General features: G+C 33.4%; 1 protein-coding gene across 4 annotated transcripts in view; it reads left to right on the top strand.

The window, feature by feature from the left end:
* The window catches only part of MARCHF1 (membrane associated ring-CH-type finger 1), an 800751-nt gene that overhangs the window by 266153 nt on the left and 515359 nt on the right, over window positions 1-19239 (top strand). The gene's annotated exons all lie outside the window — the stretch shown is intronic.

Here is a 19239-nt window from a genome sequence, read left to right as displayed (position 1 = left end):
TTTCAGTAAACAAATATATTTAATTTTATCTATAATAACTCCCTCATGATGATAACTGAATACTGATTGTCTTTGGGGAAAATATGGATTTTATTTTGTTACTAATATAACTTTTACATTCAAGGATTATAATATTCATCATGATGAAGTGCGTACTACATAACTTTGATGTACTAGAATCTAATATTCATACTTTCATATGATAAAAGGAAAACAAGCAAAGGCTTCTGTGTGAAGAGTCATGAATGACATTAAATTGAGTGTCTCCTGAACCTTCAAATTTAAAACCCTTCTGGTTGTTTCAAAGTTAAAATATTTTTTGATTTCAGTTTCTAAGCAGTTTAAAGCAAATAGTTTCCCCTCTTTTTTATAAGCTACCTTCAGATACTGATATAAGATAATCTCATTGCCTCTAATTAGTTTCCTATGAAAGACCCAGTAGAGTGAAAGAATGTAATACATGTCATTTATTTTGACTTTTGCTTCCTTCCCTTTCCTTCCCTTCCCTTCCCTTCCGTTCCCTTCCCTTCCCTTCCCTTCCCTTCCCCTCCCCTCCCCTTCCCTTCCCTTCCCCTTTCCTTCCCTTCCCCTCCCCTTCCCCACCCTTCCCCTCCCTTCCCCTCCCTTCCCCTCTCCTCCCCTCCTCTCCTCTCCCCTTCCCTTTTTTCTTTTTTCCTTTCAGCAGACTATTTCTACCAAACAAAAAGAAACATTATGCTGTATCTGTTCATAATAAATACAAGATAAATCAAATAAATGAAAAGATATACCTAAAGGTTTGTAATCTGTGGCATAGTAGCCATTCTAAATGCTTTTCATCAGAAGTATTTTGTTAGCTAGTATTTTTAAACAACTTAACTAGTGTTGACTATGATAACATTAAGCCCACACTTAAAGGCAGATTTTAGAAGCCTCTATAGTAATTTGGAGAGCATGAATCACTTCAGAAAGATCTTGAAATTGATGGAGAATCACATACAATTAAGGGAAATTTGTAAAGACAAATTTGTAAAGACACAAATATCTATATGTGTCATAAAGAAAAAATACGGATACAGATTAACACAAAAATGATCTTAAGTTATGGCATAGCAATTCCAACTTTTTTCAAACCCTATTCTTTTTAAATTTATTTTTCAATTTTATTGAGAAATAATTGACATACATCACTGTATAAGCTTGAGGTATACAGCATGATGGTTTGATTAAAATATATAATGAAATTATTACCACAATAGGATAAGTTTGTACCTTTTGACCATTTTCCTTTAATTTCATCTCCTCTTACCCTCTGCCTCAGTAACCACATATTTGATTTATTTTTCCATGAATTTGGTGTTTTCTTTTTAGCTTTTTAAGATTCCACATTTAAGAGAGATCATACAGTATTTGTCTTTCTCTGACTTATATCACTTAGCATTAGCTTTTTTTTTCTGAAGTTTTTATTTATTTATTTTAGAGAGAGAGAGGCATAGTGAGAGAGAACATGATCAGGGAGGAGAGGGAGAAGTAGGCTTCCTGCAAGCAAGGAGCCCAACGTGGGGCTCAATCCCATGACCCAAGCTGAAGGCAGACGCTTAAGTGACTGAGCCACACAGGCACCCCATAGGCTTTCAGGTTCCATCCATGCTATCCAAATAGTAGAATTTTCTTGTTTTCCTTTTTATGGCTGAATAATATTCTTTTATGTGTGTGTCTAGTTTATACTAGATAGACAGATAGATAATATATATTATGACTTCCTTATCCATCATCCATTGTTAGCCACTTAGATTGTTTCCATACCTCCTTAGTTATGGTAAACAGTGCTACTAAGAACATGGGAGTGTAGAGGTCTTTTCAAATTAGAATTTTTGTTTCCTTTGGGTATATTCCAGTAGCATTGATGGATCAAATGGTAGTTCTATGTTGAGTTTTGCTGAATAGGATGGTGATAGTGGGTATGCTTGTCTTGTTCCTGACGTTAGAGGAAAAAAATGTCAGTCTTTCAATGTTGAGTATGATATTAGCTCCAGGTTTGTTATACATGGCTTTTATGTTGAGATATGTTCTTTGTATGTCTAATTTTTAAGTGTTTTTGTAATGAATGAATGTCGAATTTTGTTAAATGCTTTTTCTGTATCTGTTGAGATGATTATATAATTATTTTCTTTCATTCTATTAATGTGGTGCATTATATTGATTAATTTGCATTGGCTAACTATCCTTGCAAACCAGGGATAAATCCCACTTGGTTATGGTGAATGACCCTTTTAATGTGCTGCTGAATTTGGTTTGCTAGTATTTTGTTGAGAATAGTGAATTTTTTGCATCTCTATTCATCAGGGATATTGGTGTATAGCTTTGTTTTCTAGAATATCAGAATCTGGCTTTGGTATCAGACAAGTGCTGGCCTTAGAAAATGAGTTTGGGAATGTTCCCTCTTTTTGTTTGGGGGAGCTTGAACATAATTGGTATTAATAATTCTTTAAATGTTTGGTAAAATTCAACAGTGAAACCATCTGGTCCTGGGCTTTTCTTCATCGGGAGATTTTGGATTACTGACTCAATTTCTTCTCCCTTTTCTTATAGAAATGGAGAGGGAGAGAGAGAATCTTAGGCAGGCTCTGCATCTAACACAGAGCCCATTGTGGCTTGATCTCATAACCCTGAGATCATTACCTAAGATGAAATCAAGAGTCAGATGCTTAGCCCACTAATCCACTAATCCACACAGGCACCTCTCAATTTCTTTAATTGATCTGTTCAGATTTTTTATTTCTTCTTGATTCAGTCTCAGTATGTTGTATGTTCCTATAAATTTTTCCATTTCTTCCAGGTTGTCCAGTTGATAGGTATATAGTTGTTCTTAGTAGGCCTTTATGATCCTTTGTATTTCTCTGGGCTCAATTATTTTTGTAATTATTTTTCTTCTTGGAAACCATGGAGTCTTTACCTAAAATACTGCATTTAATAAAAATTGTTGATTTTTTACTAAAGATTTATCTATCTGTGTATCTCTTAAAATACATTTTTGATCATTGAATAGCAATAGTATTCAATGACTATACAATTTATATTAATAGGAAGCATTTGTTGAATATTTAGAATGTATCAAATCCAGTGCATGAAAAATGGCCAAGAAATTTGGTGTTGAATTTGACCTGTACAGGTTTATCAGTGGTGAATATACCTTTTCTATTTGGATTTTATAGAAGTCTCCTGTTCTACTACTACATCAGTTCCTACACATCTAAGAAATTCAATTTAGGAACCATGAAGGTATTATTAGAACTTAGATTTGTAAAATGTAAGAAAGAGTTTTAAGAGTCAGGAACAAATATATTTTTGCCTTTGGTCTTACCCCTCTTTATTATTCTGAATGCTTGTGGTGTATTCATCTAGTGAAAATCTGTAGTATATGGAGAAAGTTGAGGAGAAAAATAAAAATTATGGTCAGAAATTCTGAGAAGCAGTATCTCTGATAAAAATTTTAGAGAAATAGTATTCATTTAAAAAAGAAAATAGTGAAATAACTGAATATTATTCTTCATATATATGAACTGACTGCAAGGAAAGGTGGACAGTTCATTATTTTGTAGTTATTTAAAAAAAACAAACTATAATAAACCTGGACTGATAACAGTATAGATTTTCATGATGTGAGAATTTTTAAGCACTTAAATACCTACAGGTAGATGTTTCAAAATCCCATATTTTGAAAGATCTCTTAAAGTAAAGCCTATCCCATATAACAGGGACTATCTAGTAGAAAAAATGCTAATTAATTTAACATAACATCTTCTAAATCTGTGATTAAATGATCATAAATTAGTTACTGTTTTACCTTCTGTAATAGGTCATTAGCTTCAATCAAATTGGCTTTGATTTTTTGAAACCATACAGAGGAGGAAGCTAACTGGTTTAATAAAACATCTCCTGCTCAACGATGGTCCCAGTTGAATAACTCTCTAGTCCCTAGTGGAGAATTAGTACAGTTTTCTCTAAGGGTTTAAAAGATGATCAAAGTAGATCATTTGCCTTTGGCGGAAGATCTTTCCTACAGCTACGGTAATTTTATCTGGCTGTAATTCATCTAAACAAATGTTTTAATGAGCACATTAAAAAAAAAATCACAGCTATCTTTTTACTGCCCATGATTGCTTTTCCCTTAAGAGAGGATTATATTTCACAGGTAAAGCCTATCAGTAGAGGCTACTCCCACACCCCTCCAGTATTTTAGACACTGAGTGATTTAAGCTTAGAATTAACTGTCTTCTGGCTTACAATACTACTTATTTCATAGACTTTGTTTACCTAGACATTCAGTAGAGATGAAATTACCATTATATTTTTTGAGTTTAAAAAATAAATTCAGGAATACAACAAAATGAGTATTTGTGCTAAGAACTGTGGGAAATAAAAGTACAAAATGTGAAAACTGCTTCTAAATTGCTATAATCTCATTGTGGAGCAAAATCAGTTATATAAAAATTAGATGTAGAATTGAAATCACTAAAAAGTATAGACTATAATTCTCTCACCTTCCACAACGTCTTAAGGCTATCTTTTGTACGCCACATATTTATTCAAAAAGATGTAGAAAACAAGCAATCACTGAATGAACGAACCGTTGCATTTATTCAGGAATCAGTGTAATCAAAATTGGGATGTAAAATATTGGTAAACCTTAAATGGATAATAAATAGCCGAGATCACAGGATAGAGTAAGAACATTCTTAATGTAAGAATTTACTTAAGATATATTGATACTTGCCAGATTTAAAGATATTGGAGAGAAAATTTTCTGAAATGAGTAGTAGGAAACAAAGTTAAGTAGATAAAATTAGTTGAAATCATGAAAGATCTTAATTCCATGGTGGGAAGCCTAGGCTTTTATTCACTGGGAGGGACAGTGAAGAGAAACATTTCAGTGAAATTCTTTTCTATTAATTCTTAACATTTGATATGAGAGGAAAGGGTGGAAAAAGAATCAAAGATGATGCCATAGTTTTAACTCTGAATAAGTGGGTGAATGTGCAATGAATGGTAACATGAAAATTAAAGAGGTACGGTGGATGGGGCAGTTTATATGAATAATGCATACAGTGTGATCTTCTAATTTTGGAAATATTCTGAACTTACTTTTCAGAAGTTTCTTATCTCTAACATATTTTTACCTCAATCCCATTCTTATTTTTTTTTATCATTGGCATTTTTTATAGTAAAACAAATGGGTCATTTGTATTTATTTTTATTGTATACTGTTGCTGCTACTCTAGTTTATCCAAAGGTGAATTTTTAAGTGAAAAAACCTGAGAGTTCTTGAAATGTTGAAAAAAAGAATATTTGTTCCTTTTCTAGTAGTTTTTACCCACATAAAGTCCAGAGTTGACATTCAGGAGTAATTATTTGTTTTATTAAAGACATCAGTTTATTTTGTATTCATGGACATTTTGTAGTTACAAAATGGATTTGATTCTTTGTTTCATTTACAAATACTGGTTTTACTTTCCTAAAATATAGACACTTGGTCAGAAAGATTTAAGTATGAAGTTGCAGCCCAGACATTTCATTTGTTGGTTGGCTTGTTCCATGATAGGCACCTATTTATGCTATGGTCAGTTAGTAACTTAGATATTGTTGAGAAGATAAAATGATGCTTATCCTGATGCTTAAAAAAATTTATTGAGCTATTTAAGCAATATTTGTAACACTATGCATAGGGTATATGAGAGTAGTAGAGATAGCATAATTACCTACTGAAGAAAGTTGACATAAAATAATAAAAAAGTAACTTAATGGTTCCCTAGGTGCCAGTGAAGAGTAATGTAGAGTAAAAATGTCTATTAGTAACTCTTAATGAGGATTATGAGGATAAGAGAGATTTGTTCTTGAGGACTTGTTTGGGGCTCTAGCAATCATTTGTGATAGACTGGAGTTAAAACAATGATTTCAGCAATGCAGACTAATATTTCACATTCTGGGTTTAGATCTACTTTTACCATTTTGTTTTTCACATATATCACAATCTACTTTTTTTTTTCACAATCTACTTTTTATTGCCATTACATATTATCTAATCTAAAAGTAATTTGTGGTGATTGACAAGACAAATGTAGACTCTGAGCTCAAAACCAGTAGTATATGATGCATGGGTTACGCTGGGCACAAAATTGAACAGGAGATTGTGCACATTAAAACCAACCAAACAGCCCAGTGAACAAGTGTGTTGGGAAAGCTGTAGCATCAGTGTACATTTGAGTTTGTTAGATTCCTAACAGGAAGGATAGTTCAATGGAACTCATGCGTTGTGAGGATGCTGATCCATTTGAACAACATAATGGCCTATATTCTCAATAGAGACCTTGTAAAATATGAGAAAGACCTTCCAACACATGATCAGCCTTTGGTAGACTCCCTGAACAAAACTTAATGCAATTACATGAGGAAGCAAAGTGATTATGGAAGCTTTCTTATTATGTGGAAACACAGGGAAAAAGCCTGAAAAATTCTGAAGGAGTAAATGTTGGCAGCGTATTCCTTAGACAGTTATCTTGAATATGAACTGTCTCCCATAGGCTTTAGCCTATATCGCTGGCCATTCTGTTTATCATCAGCAGTTGAGGAACTTCCACTCAGGATGAAAAGTTTTGTCAGGAAGAAACTCTTAAATGCTTAAGAGAGTGCTAAGTGGTTATCTAGAAGTTTTGTGTGTCTTCCTCTTAAAGATAGGAAAGAAAATCCTAAGACACACTACATACCATTAACCTAGTAAAGCCTTAAAGTTATCCTTAATGAATTGAATCTGATTAAAACTCCATTGTGACAAATTTGTTAGGTAAACACAGTTTTCAAGTAGAGCGACAGAAAATGTGCACTTTTCCCCTGCTCTTTCTTTATCTGTGTTCTACCCTAGGGAGTTATGGCACTTTTGTTATTTGGAGTAAAGCTCTTAACACCTCTAAATGGGAAAAAATTACTCTGTAACAGAAGTATAAATGCGTAAGTGCACAAATTAGAAGTCTCTAAGAGGAAAATTCACAGTTTCTTTTCAGTTAGCGGTTTGTGTATAGAATAGAGATCAATACAGTGAGCATCAGTTCAATAAATAACGATTTTTTATCCATTATTCCTTCTCATGAGTTGCAGCAGTGGCCCTTGCTGTTAGGAGAGAGACGCTTACTTCTTCTTTGTCCATAGTTACTATCGGTTGCCTCCTTGGGCATCCATGATACAAACCATGATAGAATTTAAGAACCTTAGGCTCTCCATTTTCTTGCTTTTGAAAAGTTAACAACACCCCCCCCAACACGCAAGACTTGAATGTGTTGCGAAAATTCAGATGTTATAATCTCAGAAAAATATTGATGAAATTTCCTTTTGAATTATTTATTTAAAAAAGATTTTCTTCAAGTGTGGCAAACTCTGATTTGTTTTCTCAGCATAATTAACAACCGTGACTTCCTATTTCATTTGTATTAACATTCACATTAATGAATTCACCTTTTGCTTTGCTCTGTACTTGATATTGAAAACGTTTTATGCATCATCGATTCTTTCTATGCTCCAGATAATTGGTCCTTGTATAGCAACTTATATAATATAGGTCAGAGAAAAATAAAGACTTTTCCAAGAAATAGAATTTGTCTTAAAACTGATTTTGTTTCAGTGAGGTCATTATCAACATGGAAGATATTTTGACAACAAATCTATAAAATTATAGAAATTGAAAAGTATGTAAGTTAAATTCATAATAAGACAATCACATAATTTTGTTTAGTTCAGTCTATTTAACTGTATTTAATAGACTGACAGGTAATATTGTTGCACATAACCTCAGATCTCCCTAAAAATTCCAGCTTTCTATTATTAAGTAAATGAAAATGAGCTTCTTGCAATTCATGCAGTGGTAGAAAAATGCATAATATCAATCTGCTGAGATGTTCTGATTTCCAGACTCTTATTTCACGTTTGTCATTCTGTGAGCCTTCTATGGGTTGAGCAAAGTATACAAGTCCGACCTTTTATTTATGCCCTTGAGAATACTGGTTCAGACTTTCTACTGTATTTTGAGGAAACTGTGAATCAACACTTTGTTGATGACAAATGCAGGTGCTTGACTGTGTTTTGAGTATTCCACACACAAATCCGGCATTGGTCATATTTTGAATGCTGAATCCGCACAAAGGAGTAATTTCTGCTTCACAGTGGTACAGAAAATTCTACATTTGGAACAAAAGAGGGGGAAAATTGGGCCATTTACATGGACTTTTCCTATGGTTAGAGCAGTTCCTCAGTGTTCTTAGTCTAAAGGCAAAATGGTCATGTAACTAAATGCATTATTCATGATGTTTGTGATCAGATGAGAGTCAGCAACATAGATACTCAGCTTCAACCATTGCACAAAAATAGTCAAAAGAATTTTCGCAACACATTCAAGTCTTAATCTAAGTATATCTCTCTTCTCTGATTGAGAAATCCCCATTCTTAAAATGACTAGGAATATGTCCCTATATATTGGTGGTGATACCCTGTCACTTATGTTATGACACAGTAAATCACACAAATTTTAAATGCCAGTCCTAGTGTAAGACTGAAGCACAAGACTGAATATTACACTGTGGGATAAGACTGAGGTGTATTATGAACTCAACTAGAGGCGGAATTAAATTATCCCCTTGAATTGAGTCATGACATTTTAAGACTGCTCTTTAATAATTCCTTTTCCCAAAAGAAGCATTTCCTGGTAATATTTTCTTTTCTGTGTGTGTGTTTTTTTTTTTTTTCCCTCTGCTCTCGATTTCAGGATTGTCTTCCTAATATACTTGGTCTGGAACAATTAGATATGTGACAAACTAAACAAAAATATGTTTTATTATGAATTGAACCTACATATTTTTAATAAACAGGAAAGATCAGCCAGCACTTATTTTTAAATTAGAATAAGTGTTAGCTAATGTAATGGCCTTATAATGATCATGTCTAAAGATAATATGAAAATCTGTTTTAAAACAGGGATTCTTTAAAAAAAAAAAAAACAGGGATCCTTAATATAATTTCTGTGCTGTATCAGTAACCAGTCAGAATCTGAAAGATTAAAATATACATGTTTGTGTGTATATATATATATATATTTGCTATAAGAGCTTTTTATAACGATCTATATAATTGCAGGAGCTGGTGAGATGTCTCTAAGGCTGTCATGTTTGCATGTGATGCTGGAGTGTAAAATTCTGAAAAACAGGATAGGCATTTGGCAAGATAAGACGGATGTTAGGTGTTAGGTGGAAAAGAGCAAGCTGTAACTCCAAAGCATTTGCTGAAACCAAAGAAAATGGTTTGAAACTCATGTCACTTCTTACTTTTTGCTGCTTTACACTTGGATGATGTCTATGTCATACATGTTTCAGAATAATATTTTTAATATTTTAAATGCATAAAATAAAATGCGGAAATTACCCAGAGAATCGGTTATATTAAAATAGTCATCAAAACATGGAGAATCAAATTCATGATATAGTAACAGGTAGGCTTCGAAACATGCTAAATAACAAGATCCAGGCAAATATTTAATGTTTAAGAACAATAGTAATTTTGAAGCTGTGGTGAGAGTAAATCATACTTCATGATATTTGTAACAAAATGTGATATGAAAATAGTTTCTATGATGAAAAGTTTATCGATGAAATCGATGAAAATATTGCTATTGTGGTTTGTTGGCTTAAATCATACTTCAAATAAACGATCAATTTTCATCTAGAGGTTAGTGAAAATAAAGATACGACTTTTCTTTTCCTAATCCACATGCACAGATCATCTGAATTTTATTTATGGACCCCATTGATAGGATCTGTAAATCCTAGGATGGAACCCCTCCTTTGGGATGTCTCTGGTATAATAAGCCTCACATTTTTTTTTACACATCTATAGTTATAAAGTCTTAATTATAATGAACAGCATTTCAGTAGGACTCTGTGAAAAGTAAAATTAACATTACCACGGGAATTGGCATGCTAAATTGTTAGTAGGCTCTCTAGGGTTTTCCATCTAGCTTTGAGGACTTCAGTGATTTCTTTATAGTTTAGACAGAGTAAAATAGCACCATTTGGGCTTCTGAGTATGGCAGTCCCTAAATATTTTCAAATAAATTACTTTCCATCTGTATTTTACTTATAGGGGATTTTTTTTTTTTTGCATGCGGTAAGATTGAATGGCTTAAATGGATATCGGTATGTGGATATAAAGGGAAGTATTTAATATTAGTATAGAATATCAAATTTCTGTCACAGAGTGTTTTTAAATTGTGTTTTCTTTAACTTTAGCCCTTTGTTACTCTGTGTTCAACCTTATTTGTTCCTGCATGCAGTCCTTAAGAAAAGAAGGACTCCGGAGGCATGATTTTAGTTTTCTTTTTTCTTTCTTTGATAAAATGAGATTACATTGTGTAAATTTTTTTTCACATTGTGTAAATTTAAGGTGTAAAAGCTGTTATGTTGATGCACTTATATATTGTAATATGTTTCCTCTTGAAGCAATTTTTAATCATGGTTTTTAAAATTTTTTTACTGATACAGTTGACATGCAATATTACATTAGTTTTAAATGTACAACATGATGATGACATTTATATATATTATGAAAAGATCACCACAATAAACCTAGTTTTCATTGTCACAGTATGAAGCCATTACAATATTATTTACTCCCTATGCTGTATTTTACACCTCAACTACTTTTTTTATTTTATAACTGGACGTTTGTACCTCTTGATCCCCAATCTGTCTCACCCATCTGCCCACACTCTTCCTCTGGCAACCACCTGTTTGTTACCTGTATTTATGTGTCTTTTTCTCTTTTGTTACGTATGTTCATTTGTTTTGATTTTTTAGATTTCACATGTAAGTAAAATCATATGGTATTTGTCTTTTTCTGTTGGACTTCTTTCACTTAGCATAATACCCTCTTGTCTATCCAAGTGGTTACAGAGGACAAGACTTCATTATTTTTTATGGCTGAGTAATACTCCATTGTGTGTGTGAGCATGTGTGTGTGTATCTATGGGATGGATTATTGGATTATATAGTATTTGGAATTGTTGGATTATGTGGTATTTATTTTTAACATTTTAAGGAATCTCCATATCGTTTTCAATAGCATCTGCATTATTTTGCCTTCCCTCTGATAGTGCATTAGGGTTCCCTTTTTTCCACACCCTTACCCACACTTGTTATTGCTTGTTTTTTTGATACTAGCCCTAATGGCAGGTATGAGGTGATGTCTCATTGTGGTTTTGATTTGCATTTCCCTGATGATTAATGATGTTGAGCATGGTTTTATGTGCCTGTTGGCCAACTGTGTGTATTCTTTGGAAAAAATGTCTATGAGGTCCTCTGCCCATTTTTAATTGGATTATTTCAGTTTTTTGGTGTTCAGTGATATGAGTTCATTATAGATATTGGACATAAACCTCTTGTCAGAGATACCATTTGCAAATATCTTCTATTCTGTAGGTTGCCTTTTAGGTTTTTGGTGATTTCCTTCACTGTGGAAAAGATTTTTAACTTGAGGTAGTCCCATACTTTATTTTTGCTTTTGTTTTTCTTGCCTGAGGAGACAGATCAAAAGACTATTGCTAAGATCAATGTTCAAGAGTTTACTGCCTATTTTTTCCATTAGCAGTTTTATGGCTTTAGGTCTTACCTTTTGGTCTTTAATCTGTTTATTTTTGTATATGGTATAAGAGTGGCTCAGTTTTATTTATTTATTTATTTATTTATTTATTTATTTATTTATTGGCATTATCTTTCCAGTTTTTCCAAGAGCATTTATTTATCTTTTTAAGATTTTATTTATTTATTCATGAGATCCAAAATGAGAGGCAAAGACCTAGGCAGAGGGAGAAGCGGGCTCCCTGAGAGGAGCCCTATGTGGGACTAGACCCAGGACCCCGGCATCATGATCTGAGCCAAAAGCAGATGCTCAACCACTGAGCCACCCAGGTGCCTTGTCCAAAAGCACTTATTGAAGAGACTGACTTTTCCTCGTTCTGTATTTTTGCCTCCTCTGTTGTAGATTAATTGACCATATAATCATAGTTATTTTGGGGCTTTCTATTCTGTTTTGCTGATGTATGTGTGTGTTTTGGTTCCAGTACCCTGCTGTTTCGATTACTACAACTTCATGGCATAGTTCAAAATCAGGGAATGGGTTACCTCCAGTTTGTTCTTCTTCTTTTTAAAGATTGCTTTGACAATTTGTGGTCTTTTGACAATTTCTTCCATACAAATTTTAGGATTATTTGTTCTAGTTTTGTGAAAAATACCATTGATATTTTGATAGAGATTGCATTAAATCTGTAGACTGCTTTGTATAGTATGGATATTTTAAGAATATTAATTCTTCTAATCTTTGAGCACAGAATACATTCCCATTTATTCATGTTGCCTTTCATTTCTTTCATTGTTGTCATAGTTTTCAAGGTACAGATGTTTCACCTCTTTGGTTGAATTTATTTCCCGGTATTTTATTCTTTTGATGCAATTGTAAATGAGATTGTTTTCTTAATTTCTCTATCTGATGGTTTGTTATTCATAATAGAAACACAATATATTACTGTATAGTAATTTTATATTCAGCAATATTACTGAATTCATTTGTTTATTGGTTTTAATATTTGAGAAACCAAAAATAATGAAAACTAGGATATTTTTTTCTTTGGTGGAGGTTTAGAGTTTTCTGTATTTACTGTCATGCCATCTGCAAAATGTGACAATGTTACTTCTTCATTACTATTTTGATACCTTTTATGTCTTCTTCTGGTCTGTTTGTTGTGGCTAGGATTTCCAATGCTGTGTTGACAAAGGTGGTGAGAGTATTCTTGACCTTTAAGGGAAAGCTTTCAGTTTTTCACCATTGAGTATGATGTTAGCTTTGCGTCAGTCTTATGTTATTTATTATGTTGATGCATATTCCCTCTACACCTCCCCTTCATGTTGACAGTTTTTATCATAAATGGCTATTGACTTTTGTCAAATGCCTTTTCTGCATCAATTGAAATAAAAGGATAAACTTCATCTTTTTTTTAAGATTTTATTTATTTATTCGTGAGAGACACAGAGAGAGTGAGAGAGAGGCAGAGACACAGGCAGAGGGAGAAGCAGGCTCCATGCAGGGACCCTGACGTGGGACTCGATCCTGGGTCTCCAGGATCACACCCTGGGCCGAAGGCGGCGCCAAACCTCTGAGCCACCCAGCCGCCCTCAACTTCATCTTAATATGGTTATCATGTAGACTGATTTGTGGATATTGAAAAATCCTTTCACCCCTGGAATAAATTCAGTCAATCATGGGATATAACCCTTTTAATGTATTTTTAAATTCAGTTTGCTAATATTTTGTTGAGGATGTTTGCGTCTATGTTCATCAGGGATATTGACCTGTAATTTTTTTATGTGTATGTGTTGTCTTTGGTTTTGGTATCAGGGTAATGCTGCCCTCAAGAATGAGTTTGGAAATATTTCTTCTTCGATTTTTTGGAATATTTTGAGAAAAATAGATATTAAATCTGCTTTAAAAATTGGTGGAATTCACCTGTGAAGCTTTTTGGTTCTGGATTACTTGTTGGCAGTATTTTGATTACTAGTTTAAGCTTACTAATATTAATTGATCTAATCAGATATTCCGGTTTTTTTCTCTGTTGCAGTCTTAAAAGAGTGCAAGTTTATAGGAATTTATCCATTTCTTCTAGATTGTCCAATTTGTTAGTGTATAGTCTTTCTAATAATCTCTTATAATTCTTTGTATTTTTGTGATGTTAGTTGTAACTTCTCTTAATGATTTTAATTATTTGGCCTTTACTCACTTTATTTTAATGAAACTGTCTAAAGGTTTATCAATTTCTTTTATCTTTTCAAGGAGTCAGCTCTTAATTTCATTGATGCTTTCCATTTTTTAAAAGTCCCTATTTCATTTATTTCTTCTCTGATCTTTATTTCTTCTACTAACTTTGGGCTTCATTTTTTCTTCTTCTTTTTGCTTTCTTTTGGCATAATTTAGATTTTTAAAAAAAATTTATTTCCTGAGGTGGGCCTACATGGCTATAAACTTGCCTCTTAAAGCTGCTTTTGCTATGTACAGTAGGTTTTAAAGTGGCATTGTGTTTCAGTTCTCATTTTTCTCCAGGTATTTTTTTATTTCCTCTTTCATTTTTTTGTTGACACATTGGCTGTTCAGTAACATGTTGTTTAATCTCTACTTATCTGTGATTTTTCCTGTTTTCTTCTTGTAATTGATTTCTAGTTTCATACTATTTGTGGTTAGAAAAGATGCTTGATCCATATTGCATTCTATTTTTAGTTGATGGTTATTTAAGGTCAAATTCATTCAAAAAACTCTACATTTTTACTCCCACCTCCAAGTGTTGTGTATTTGACATCATATTTTCATCTTTTTATTTTGTGTGTCCCTTAAGTTATTATTGTAGATATAGTTGAGTTACCACTTTTAACTTTCTTACTAGCTTTTTAAGTGGTTTATCCATTACTTTTACTATATGTTTGTTTTTATCATTGAGATTTCTTTTTATAATTTTCTTCTAGTTACGGCCTTTTCTGTTAATAGAAGTCCCTTTAACATGTCTTATAAGGCTGGTTTAGCGGTGATGATATGTTTAACTTTTGCTTTTCTGGGACTCTTTAGCTCTCCTTTAATTTTGAATGATAATCTTGTCAGGTTACAATATTCTTAGCTGGGGATTCCTTGTAAATAACTAGTTGCTTTTCTCTGTTTTTAAGATTCTTTCTTTATATTTAATTTTTGACATTTTAATTATAGTGTGTCTTGGTGTGGAGCTCTCTGGACTCATCTTGTTTGTAGGTTTCTGTGCTTCCTGGCTCTGGATGTTTCCGTTTTTAAGTTAGGGAAGTGGTTAGCTATTGCTTCTTTAAGTAAGTTTTCTCCTCTTTCCTCTCTCTCTTCTTCTGGAATCTGTTTAATTTGAATGTTAGTATACTTGATGTTGTCCCAGAAATTCATTCAGTTATCCTCATTTTTTTTAAACTGTTTTTTTTGTTGTTGTTGTTTTTGTTGTTGTTATTGTTGTTATTTTTGTTCATTTGGGTGATTTCTACTACCCTGTGTTCTAAATAGCTGATCTATTCTTGTGCATCATCTAATCTTCTGTTGCACCCCTCTAATGTATTTTTTATTTCAGTCATTATATTGTTCAGCTCTGATTGGTTCTTTTATATTTTCTATTTTTTTTGTTGAAGCTCTCACTATCTTCATCCATTTTTCTCCTGAGTTCCATGAGCATATTTTTGACCATTACTTTAAACTCTATCACGTAGGATGCTTATCTCTGTTTAGTTTTTTTTTTTTTTTGAGGTCTTGTCTTATTCTTTCATTTGAAAGCTTCTCTTCTATTTCCTTATTTTGCCTCAGTGTTTGTTTTTGTATATTAGGTAGATAAATTACATCTTTTGGACTTGAAAGAGTCATCTTATGTAACGGGTGCCTTGTGATGCCCCAAAGTCCATTCCTTTCTGATCACTGGAACCAAGTACATCAGAGATGTCTCCTGTGTGGGCTGACATGGGTTCTTCTGTTATGACTGGGCCACCTCTGCTGTGGGCATGCCAGAGGGTGAGGCTGGCCCCTGGCCTGGCTGTCTGCAAAGCCCTGTTGTGACTCTTGTAGACGTGCTGGTGGGGGAGGCTAGCTGTTCTGGGGGGCACTGGTCCAGGCCAAGTCCATCCACTGGTCATATTGGGTGGGAGCTACTTTGGGGAGGCATCGATCCTGGCTGAAGCCTCTTCCTGGGTGTGGCAGTGTGGGAGCCACTTTGGAGGGGCACCTGCTGGGGTGGCCAGGTAGGTAGGGTAAGTATATGGGTGGGGAATGCCAGGGTGAGGTGAGTGGTGTTAGCAAGGTAGATAGTGTCAGAAATAGTGCTTACCAACACCAAGCAAGCTAGAAAGAAAGAGTAATATATATATATATAATATAAAATAATATAAATATATTATATATAGAAAATATATAATATTTTATATATTATATATAATATTTATATTATAAATAGTATATATTATATATAAGTATATATAAATATATTATATATACACCACCTGCCAGTGTTTTTGTTCCAGAGAAAGTTCCTATAGATTCCTGTTTCTTTAGCACATGCCATAAAGTCATTCAATAAATCTCCTTCATGTATATAGCACAGGCATTTTTCAAACTGCTGCCTCTGCGCTGGATCTTCGAGTGAGTGAATCTGTATGCCAGCCCCTTGAGAATGGCATTTCTGTTTTCTATAACCCTCTGACTCTCTTGGAATTGAGACTTCCTTGTCTTCAAATCTAGATATTGTGGGGGCTTATTTTCCTAGATCCTCAGGCCTGGAGTGCCTGATGTGGGGCCTGAACCTCTTGCTCCTTAGGGACACCTCCCCATTTGTGATAGTCCTTTTACTTTTGGATTATCATGCTTGGTTGTGAATCCTGACTAGACCTTGCCTCTGTATCCATCTGGATGTGACTTTGTCTTTATATATTTAGTTGTGGAAGAGCTGTTCTGCTAGTTTTCAGGTTGTTCTCAGAGAGAATTGTTCTATATGTATGTGTAGTTTTGGTGTTTTCATGGGATGAAGTGAGCTCAGGATCCTTTTACTTCATCATCTGATCTTTATACTCCAGGTTTAGCTTTTTTAGATTCCATATATAACTGATATCATATATTGCTTATTTTTCTCTGTCTGACTTACCTCATTTAGCATAATATGGTCAAGGTCCTTTCACATTGCAAATGGCAGGATATCCTCCTTTTTTGTGGTTGAAAACTATTCCATTGTGTGATATATACCCCTTTTGGCAAACTATATATTGTGTATCCTGGTAAGGAGCTAATATCCAAAATATATAAACAATAAGCACAATTTAATATCAACAAAACAGATAATCTGACTAAAAATAGGCAAAGAGGGGGCACCTGGGTGGTTCAGCTGGTTAGGCGTGAACTCTTGATTTCAGGTCTGGTCATGATCTCATAGTTGTAAAATGGAGTCCCATGTCAGAAGCCTGCTTGGAATTCTCTTTCTCCTTGTCCCTCCTCCTCCTCCTTCTCTCTCTCTCTCATTAAAAAAAAAAAAAGCAGAAGAGGATTTTTGCATCTATATTCATGAGAGATATTGGCCTGCAGTTCTCTCTCTCTCTTTTTTTTTTTTTTTTTGTAGTGTCTTTATCTGATTTTGGTATCAGGGTGATACTGGCTTTGTGTAATGAATTTAGAATTTTTCCTTTCTCTTCTGTTTTTAGAATAATTTGAGAAGACTAGGTATTAACTTTTTAAATGTTTGGTAGAATTCATCCGATGAGCTGTTTAGTTTTGAACTGTTTTTGCAGCAGTTTTGGATTACTGATTCTATTTCATTGCTGGTAATCAATCTGTTCAAATTTTCTATTTCTTCCTACTTTATTTTGATAGGTTTTATGTTTCTAGGAATTTATTCATTTCTTTTAAGTTGTCCAATTGTTGGCATATAAATTTTCATAATATTCTGTTACAGTTGTTTGTATTTCTGTTGCGTTGGTGGTTATTTTTTCTCTTTCATTAATGATTTTGTTTAACATATTAGCAAACAGAATCCAACAATACCTAAAAAAAAATACAGCACCATCAAGTGTGATTTATTTCTGAGACACAAAGGTGGTTAAATATTTATGAAATAATCAACATGATACATCACATCGGTAAGAGAATGGGATAAAAACGGTATGATCATTTCAATAGATGTGGAAAAAGCATTTGACAAAGTACTACATCATTCATTATAGAAACCCTAGGTCAAGAAGGAACGTACCTCAACATAATAAGGGCTTTATATAAATAATCCACAGCCAATATCATACTTAATGGTAAAAAAGTGAGAACTTTCCCCATAAAGTTAAGAACAAGAGAAGAATATTTATTCTTACAATTATTATTTAACATAATCTGGAAGTCCTAGCCACAGAATTTAGACAACATAAAGAAATAAAGGCATTCAAATTGGTAAGGAAGAAGTAAAATGCTCACTATTGCAGATGACATGATACTATATATAGAAAACCCTAAAGACTCCACCAAAAAAACTCCTAGAACTAATAATGAATCAGTAAAGTCACAGGATACAAAAAGTAATGTACAGAAATCTGCTGCACTTAATAATGAAGCAGCAGAAAGTGAAATGAAAACAGTTGCAATTACACTTGCATCCAAAGCAATAAAATATCTGGGGATGAGCTTAACAAAGAGATAAGAGACTCTTAAAAATATAAAACACTGGTGAAGGAAATTCATGATCATGCAAATCAATGGGAAGGCATTTCATACTTACAGGTTGGAAGAATAAATATTGTTAAAATGTCTCTACTACCCAAATCAATCTACAGATTTAATGTAATCCCTGTCAAAATACCAATAGAATTTTTCACAAAGCTGAAACAATCCTAAAATTTCTGTGGAACCACAAAGACCCTAAATAGCTAAAGCAATCTTCGAGAAGAAAAACAAAGCTTGGAAGGATCACAATTCCAGGTTTCAAGTTATGTTACAAAATGGTAGTAATTAAAACAGTGTGGTACTGGCACAAAAATAGACACACAGATCAGTGGGTTAGAATAGAAAATCCAGAAGTAAACCTACAAATTTATGGTCAACTAATCTTCGACAAGGGAAGAATGAATACACAATGGGAAAAAGGCTTTCTCTTTAACAAATGGTGTTGGGAGAACTGGACACCCACATGCCAAAGAATGAAACTAGACCATGTTCATACACCATATTCAAAAGCAAATTCAAAATGAATTAAAGACCCAAATGTGACACCTGAAACCATAAAAATCCTAGATGTGAGCATAGGCAGTAATATCTCCAAATCCGTTGTAGCAACATTTTTCTAGGTACGTCTCTTGAGGCAAGGGAAACAAAAGCAATAGTAAACTACTGGGACGACATCAAAATAAAAAGCTTTTGCACAATGAAGGAAACATCCAGCAAAACAAAAAGGCAGCCTACAGAATGGGAGAAGATATCTGCAAATGACATATATGATAAGGGGTTAGTATTCAAAATATATAAAGAACTTATACAACTCAAAACCCAAAAACTAGTTCAATTAAAAAGTGGGCATAAGACATGAACAGACTTTTCGCAAAAAAAAACAAAAAAAAAAAAAAACAAAAAAAAAAAAACAAAAAACAAACAAACAAACAAACA

This window comes from Canis aureus, chromosome 13 (genome assembly GCF_053574225.1).
Source record: "Canis aureus isolate CA01 chromosome 13, VMU_Caureus_v.1.0, whole genome shotgun sequence".
Classification (NCBI taxonomy): domain Eukaryota; kingdom Metazoa; phylum Chordata; class Mammalia; order Carnivora; family Canidae; genus Canis; species Canis aureus.
This window is presented reverse-complemented; position numbering and strand designations above follow the sequence as displayed.